The sequence below is a fragment of the Bubalus bubalis genome, chromosome 16 (assembly GCF_019923935.1).
Source record: "Bubalus bubalis isolate 160015118507 breed Murrah chromosome 16, NDDB_SH_1, whole genome shotgun sequence".
In the NCBI taxonomy this organism is placed as follows: domain Eukaryota; kingdom Metazoa; phylum Chordata; class Mammalia; order Artiodactyla; family Bovidae; genus Bubalus; species Bubalus bubalis.
Genome location: NC_059172.1, coordinates 12,035,909 through 12,043,985, shown reverse-complemented (window position 1 = coordinate 12,043,985; position 8,077 = coordinate 12,035,909). Strand labels below are relative to the sequence as shown.

Sequence of the window (8,077 nt, the reverse complement as noted above, 5' to 3'; positions counted from 1 at the left end):
GCCTGAATATCGCACTGCTGCTGCTGCTGCTAAGTCGCTTCAGTCGTGTCCAACTCTGTGTGACCTCATAGACGGCAGCCCACAGGCTCCCCCATCCCTGGGATTCTCCAGGCAAGAACACTGGACTGGGTTGCCATTTCCTTCTGCAATGCATGAAAGTGAAAAGTGAAAGTGAAGTCGCTCAGTCGTGTCCGACTCCTAGCGACCCCATGGACTTCAGTGCACCAGGCTCCTCCGTCCATGGGATTTTCCAGGCAAGAGTACTGGAGTGGGGTGCCATTGCCTTCTCCCTGAATATAGCACAGGAGTGATTTATTGCACCAGATTTTTACTAAGATTTTCAATAAGGCTAATGTTTGATTCTGTAACATAAAAGGGAGCTGCTGAGCCCACAGCTGTTAACACCGAGGAGACACAATGATGGGTAAAATGAGACCCAGAACAAACTCACCCTCTACTCTCAGCTCTATTTCCTCTTTACAATGTTTCAGCATCCTTCTTCCTTTCCTTCCCATGATCCTGTGTCATTGAATCAAATAAGTACTAAGGTTTATAAATGTAAAGTCCAATGGAAGTAGGAATCATTTAAGATACTCACCCACTAATTTTTACTTTATTCTTGTTTTTGAAAGTTTTCTTGGATTCAGTAGTTCATTCCCTTGTCAATTTCTGGATCCTGGAACCAATTTTGTTCACTTACTGCACACCGCTATGGCCTGAGAGAAGAATGTAATAAAATCATAAATAGACTCTATTGATAATGGGGCCAAAACCACCAAACAGGAAAGAAGAAGTTATTATTTTCATCAAATTGAATAAAAACACCAAGGATGTATTTTGCTAGTACATTACATGTGAATGTGTATGTGCATCTTTCTTTCTTCCTGGAGAAAAAGATGAGAAAAATATTGAAAGATGAACTGTTTCCTCCCTATATTTTTTTGTGATAACTTTAAGCAGTTCTCAATAAAATATAAGTAAGCTAAGTACAGGAACACACAAAAATGATTGCTAAGTGACCAAGTGGGACTTATACCAGAATGCAAACTTGTTTTAACATTTAAAAAAAAATCAACTACCAGAATATTGTATTAGAATATAGGGCAAAATGCACAGACATCTCAATAAATGTAAAAAAAAAAAAAATAAAAAGCATTTGCAAAATTCCACACCTATTCATCAATTCTTAATGAATTGACGCTTTTAAACTATGGTGTTGGAGAAGACTCTCGAGAGTTACTTGGACTGCAAGGAGATCAAACCAGTCAATCCTAAAGGAAATCAACCCTGAATATTCACTGGAAGGACTGATGCTGAAACTCCAGTACTTTGGCCACCTGATATGAAGAGTTGACTCATTGGAAAAGACCCTAATCTGCTGGGAAAGACTGAAGGCAGGAGGAGAAGGGGATGCCAGAGGATGAGATGGTTGGATGGTATCAGTGAATTAACAGACATGACTTTAAGCAAACTCTGGGAGATGGTGAAGGACAGGGAAGCCTAGTGTGCTGCACTCCATGGGGTTGCAGAGTCGGACCCGACTTAGTGATTGAACAACCACGAATCTAGAAATAGAGAACACTCCTACAACTGAATAAAGAGCACCTATGGAAAAGTACAATTAGCATCACATTTGATGATGAAATGTTTGATTGTTGCTATTCAGTCACTCAGTCGCTCAGTTCTTTAGTGCTCAGCTTTCTTTATGGCCCAACTCTCACATTCATACATGACTACTAGAAAAACCATAGCTTTGACTATACGGACCTCTGTTGGTAAAGTATTGTCTTTGCTTTTTAATATGTTGTCTTGGTTTGTCATAGTTTTTCTTCCAAGGAGCAAGCATCTTTTAATGTTGGATAATTTCTCCCTAAGATCAGGACCAAGACAAAGATGTCTGTTCTTATTCTAGTCAACATAGTACTAGAGGTTCTGGTTAGGACAGTCCAGGAAAGACAATGAAATAAAAGACATCCATACTGGAAAAGAAGAAGTAATCCTACTAGCAAACAACATGATTCTGCATATATAGAATCCTAAGAATTTATGAAAAATCTACTAGAACTAATTAAAAAATGCAACAAGGTGGCAGGGAACAAGATCAATACATAAAAATCAATTGTATATCTATATACTATCAATGAACAATCTCAAAATGAAACTAAAGAAACAATTTCATTTACAACAGGATCAAAAAGAATTAAATGGTTAAAAATAAACAAAAGAAGTACAAAATTCATATTATAAAAACTCCAAAACACTGCTAAAAGAAATTAAAGATCTAAGTAAATATGAAGATGCCTACATTCTGAAATCCAAAGACTTAATGTCAAGATGGCAATATTCATATCAATTTACTGATTCAATTCTATCTACCAAAACTTAGCTTACATTTCTCAGAAACTGACAAACTGATACTGAAGTCTATAGAAATACAAAAGACCTAGAGTACTCAAAACAATTTGGAAAAAAAATATTGGGTCTCATAATTCCCAACGTCAAAACATATTGGAAGTGTATGGCAATCAAGGCAATGTGATACTAGCCTAAGTGTGGACATTTAGGTCAGTGGAATAGAACTGAGAGTCTAGAATTAGACAACTGCAATGATCATCAATTGATTTTTGACCAAAGTAACAAGACAGTTCAATGGTTGAAAAAAGGAGTCTTTTCAAGAAATGGTGCCGGTACAACTATATACCCATAAGAAAAAAAAAAAAAACAAAAAACTAGACTTCAATTTTCACAAAAATTAGCTCAAAACAGATGAGAACACTACCAGTAAGAGCTAAAACTATAAAACTCTCAAAAGGAAATAAATATAGGAGTAAATTTTCATGACCTTGGTCTTCAAGGAGATGACACTAAAATTATGAATGTGAAAGAAAAGTAAGTTCTGTAGATTGGACTCTATCAAAATAAGAACCTCTGCACTTTAAAAGATGCTTCTAATAAATGCATAAAAGTAAGAACATAAAGTAAGATAATACAGAGAATGCGATAAAATATTTGCAAATCATACATCTGCTAAGCAACTGTAACTAGAATATATAAGGAACTCTAATAATTCAACAATAAAGACAAACAACCTAATTTTAAAATGCATACAATATCTAAATGAACGTTTCTAAAAAGAAGATACATAAATTGTCAACAAACACATGAAAGGATGCCCAGCATCATGAGCTATTGAAGAAATGTAAATAAAAAGACATATCCGTTCAAACCCATGAGGATGGCTATAATCAAAAAGAAAAATAGTAGCAAATGCTAACGAGGCTGTAGAGAAATCTGAACATTCATACACTGGTACTGTGAAATGGTACAGCCACTTTGGAAAAGTCTAGCGGTTCCTCAAAAGATTAACCATGAGAGCTGCCACATGATCCAGCAACTCAACTCCTAAGTATTAACCTAAATGAAAATACATGTCCACACTAAAACTTGTACAGAGATGTCCACGGCAGCACTATTCACCATAGCCAAAAATGAGAAACAAATCAATGTTGCTAAACTAAGGAATGGGTAAATAAAACATGGTATATCCACACAAAAATGTATTACTTAGCAATAAAAAATGAAGCATTAGTACATGCCACAAGTTGGATAAACCTTGAAAACAGTTTCCAAAAAGAATGAAGGCATCATATAGTGTATGATTCCATTTATATTATATGAAATGTCCAAAGTAGGCAAATCTGTAAATAAGTGGTTGCCTAGTTTTTGGGAAAGGGAGGAAAAGAGAGGTGACATTAATGGGTAAAAGGTTTCCTTTTAATGTGATGAAACTATTTTTAAAATGACGGTAGTGGTGTCTGCATAATTCTGTGAATATCCGAAAAGTCTTTGAACTGTATGCTGTGTGAATATCTGAAGAAAGCTGCGGGGAAAAATAAAGAATTCAAACACGAGTGACTCATGACAAACCTCCAAGACCAGAAAATGGACCATTTTCTCTCTTACATGATTTTACATTTGTTTCAGAAATCTGAAGACACGGTGGTATTTCTCAGTGGGGAAATATTTTCCTTCCAGGAATTGTTCACCTAATAGTGAAACAATATCCTTAACTGTCTTATTCTCCCAATAAGGATGAGGCTTAAGAATTGCTGTTATTTAGTTGCTCCCTCATGTCTGACTCTTTTTTTGACCCGTGGACGGTAGTCCCCCAGGCTCCTCTATCCATAGGATTTCCCAGGCAAGAATACTGAAGTGGGTTTCCTTTTCCTTCTCCAGGGGATATCCCTGATCCGAATGCTATCTTTGCATTGCAGGGGAATTCTTTACTGCTGAGCCACCAGGGAAGCCCAGAGGCTAAATACATTGAATCAAACACTTTACAATAGAAAATGGAGGTGTAAGAATTAATACAGAACAGCTATTTTATTCTACAGAAGCTTTTTTTTTTTTTCCTGCTGTTGCTATGTGTGCTGTGCTATGCTTAGTCACTCAGTCATCCCAACTTTTTGTGACCCCATGGACTGTGGCTAGCCCGCCAGGCTCCTCCGTCCATGGGATTCTCCAGGCAAGAATACTGGAGGGGTTGCCATGCCCTCCTTCAGGAGATCTTCCCAACCCAGGGTTCGAACCCAGGTCTCCCGCACTGCAGGTGGATTCTTTACTGTCTGAGACACTAGGGAAGCCTATGTATCATAGTAAACACATCACGATATGGAAGTTTCACTTATTTTCTAACTGGGAACAGACATCCAAGAGGGGGAAATCTGACATGAATATGTTGATGAGTGGACAAGAGAGGCTTGTTGTGAGTTCCTCAGCACCACTTAACGTCCTTGATGGCCAATCCGATAAGGACCAGTGTCCAGGCATCGCAAGGGCAGCAGCATCCCTCTGTCCATTCCAACACATCACTGTAAGAGCAAGGTAACTGCCACCCCCTGATGCCCCTTGAGGATGCCTTCCTAGAGTGCTCCAAGGACAATTTTAAGACTAAAGAGTATCCTAAGAGAGGGGCTATGGGACAAGGTAGAGTCAAAGGGGAAAACTTCAACACCCATATTTGAAAGGGCTGCAGTCAACAACCTCGTCCACTAAGTAGATTGTCTGTCACACACACACACACCGAGTGTCACACACATCAGGTGCTCATGGTACATACTTTTTAATATGATTGCTTATAAGATAAATCCTTTGAAAAGGGATTAAATTTTACTGAAAATATTCATTATGATTTACAGTTGAGTCTGGTACTTCAGGTAGGATTTAGAGTAAATAAAATATTTTATGGGGAAATCATACCATTTATTAGAATGAGTGTATTATATCAAAAACACTATTAGTCTACATCATGGGAGGTAAATGTTGTTTCCATTTTGTAAGTAACCTGAGTCTCTGAAATAATAAATATCTAACTTAGACTCACACTGTTAGTAATGGCAGAGAAAAACCTCACATCTTCACCTTCACTTGTGATATTATTCTTAGTTAATACATTGCCTCTGAACAGTGAATAAACAGTAGAAGCACCATTAACAAAAAGTGTATAGTGATGCCTTTTTAGATAGCAAGGTAATATTGTTCACAGTAGATGCAAAATAAGTATTTTTAATTACTTTAATTTTTACTGAGATAACTATATTGACTGAAGGAAAAGGACATAGTGCTGTTTAGAAAACTTCTGATCAGCCTGCACGTTATAATCAGAAGCTTTTTGCAGCTCCACTAATGCTGTGGACTTCCCATCCGTTTGCTAATAATCTGATTACATGCTTCAGCCTTGGTGTCTGATCCCAGCAATACCCCCATGGATAACCCAATTCCAGAGAACACTCAAGGTGAATGCCTATCTATAGTTTCACTAATAATGAAAGCCATACATCATAGCTGCAAATTGCCAGGGACCCTGGGGTAGGCTAAGAAGAGATATTTTAATGGCCTTAGGTAATTACTAAGCACAGACATTTTCCATAGTAGGAAATGGAAGAAGCTGTGTCTCAGGTATAATCCAGACAGTAAGAGGGCTGACCCCCTTTCTATAGGCATCTTCCAGCAATTTAGAGAGTATCACAGGAAGACTTATAAGATCAAATCAGCTTTGTTGAAAAATCCCAAGTTGTATAACTGAATGAAGTTGAACAAGCAGAATAAACTGAAGTTTAAGATTGCCCCAGATGAAAATTGAATGACTATAGTTTTTTTTTTTTTCCACTCCCTAATTCATTTAATAAACATAATTACCAAGATGGTAGTTTTATGCTATGAGTACTAAAAGGAACTGCTTTGAGGAGACATAAGGGAAATCTAAAGACCTTAGGTGAGATTCAAAAGCATTCTATACAGAATTACACATATAGGCCATACCTTTAAATAAAAATATATGAATAGTTAATTTTTTTAATGCCACAGTATCAGTCAAGTGGGCAGTGGACTTATTTTTAGCTGCCATTGTCTCCCCAGGTTGTGACATGAATGCAATATGAGCTCTGCAGTTCTCCTAGCTCCCGTTCATCAGTGAGCTCCCCTGGGCAAATTTCTCATTACTTTACCCAGTACGGCTGGTGCTTCTTCAGACGCCATGTCCTGTTTCTGTCTGTGTTCAAGCCCTTAGTTCAGTTTGTCCACCTGGAGTTCTATTAATGAATAGAGGCAAGCTCAGGTTAATTTCCAAATCATATCAGCTTTCTATTCATTCAGTGTCAAGGTCACCAATGACCTTCATGTTTTTAAATCTAATGGACAGTTCCTGGTCCTAAAAACACATTTTTTTCACTTGACAATTAGGATCCCAAACTCCCTTGTTTTTCCCCCAACTTCTCTGTCTCCCAGAATTCTTCACTGATTCCTCCTTGCCAATCTTCATTCTAAATTTTGCAGTGTTTTTGGTCTCATTTATTGAGCTTTGCATCTTTTCTATCTGCATTCACTCCATTGCTGACCTTACCTAATCTTGTAGTTTCAAATGCCATTTCAATACATTCATAAATGTACTTTTCCAGTCCTGATCTACTAATTCCTGAGCTCCAGACTCAATGAGCCTTTTGTCTACTCAACATCTTTATCTGGATGGCATCTGATATTTAATGAGCTTCCCAAGTGGCACTAGTGCTAAAGAAGCTGCCTGCCAATGCAGGAGACATGAGACAAGGGTTTGATCCCTGGGTCAGGAAGAGTCCCTAGAGGAGGGCACAGCAACCCACTCCAGTATTCTTGCCTGGAGAACATGGACAGAGGAGCCTAGTGGGCTACAGTCCATAGGGTCACAAAGAGTTGGACATGACTGAGGTGACTTAGCACGCATGCACACTGAAAGTTAGTGAGTATTAAAAAAAAAAAAAATTAGGGCTTCCCCATTGGCTCAGGGGTAAAGAATCCGTCCACAATGCAAGAACAGCAGGAGATGCAAGTTTGATCTCTGGGTCAGGAAGTTCCCCTGGAGAAGGGCATGGCAACCCACTCCAGTATTCTTGCCTGGAGAATCCCATGGACAGAGGAGGCTGGCAGCTGGCGGGTTACCATCCACAGGGTCACAAAGAGTCAGACACGACAGAAGCGACTTAGCACTCAGCACGCATTAAAATTTTATACCATTTCTCTATACCTACTATCTGTATCTACAAACATGTGATCTTTCACTCTTATTAATCTATTCCTCTTCATATCCCTATCATAGTAAATGACAAACCACCCTCTTTCAGTTCAGTTCAGTTCAGTCGCTCAGTCGTGTCTGACTCTTTGCAACCCCATGAATCGCAGCACACCAGGCCTCCCTGACCATCACCAACTCCTGGAGTTCACTCAAACTCACATCCATAGAGTCGGTGATGCCATCTAGCCATCTTATCCTCTGTCGTCCCCTTTTCCTCCTGCCCCCAATCCCTCCCAGCATCAGAGTCTTTTCCAATGAGTCAACTCTTTGCATGAGGTGGCCAAAGTACTGGAGTTTCAGCTTTAGCATCATTCCTTCCAAAGAACACCCAGGACTGATCTCCTTGAGGATGAACTGGTTGGATCTCCTTGCAGTCCAAGGAACTCTCAAGAGTCTTCTCCAACACCACAGTTCAAAAGCATTAATTCTTCGGCACTCAGCTTTCTTCACAGTCCAACTCACATCCATACA

The 8,077-nt window shown here is 38.8% G+C and overlaps 1 long non-coding RNA gene across 1 annotated transcript in view; it reads right to left on the bottom strand.

Moving 5' to 3' along the window:
- Positions 1 to 449: 449 nt before the first annotated feature.
- Positions 450 to 8,077, bottom strand: part of LOC123329712 — a 439,709-nt gene continuing 432,081 nt past the window's right edge. Inside the window, exons 4-5 of the long non-coding RNA XR_006545245.2 lie at positions 599 to 716; positions 450 to 519 (exon numbers count right to left, since the gene is read on the bottom strand). This is a non-coding gene — a long non-coding RNA (uncharacterized LOC123329712). The remainder of the gene's footprint in view (positions 520 to 598; positions 717 to 8,077) is intronic.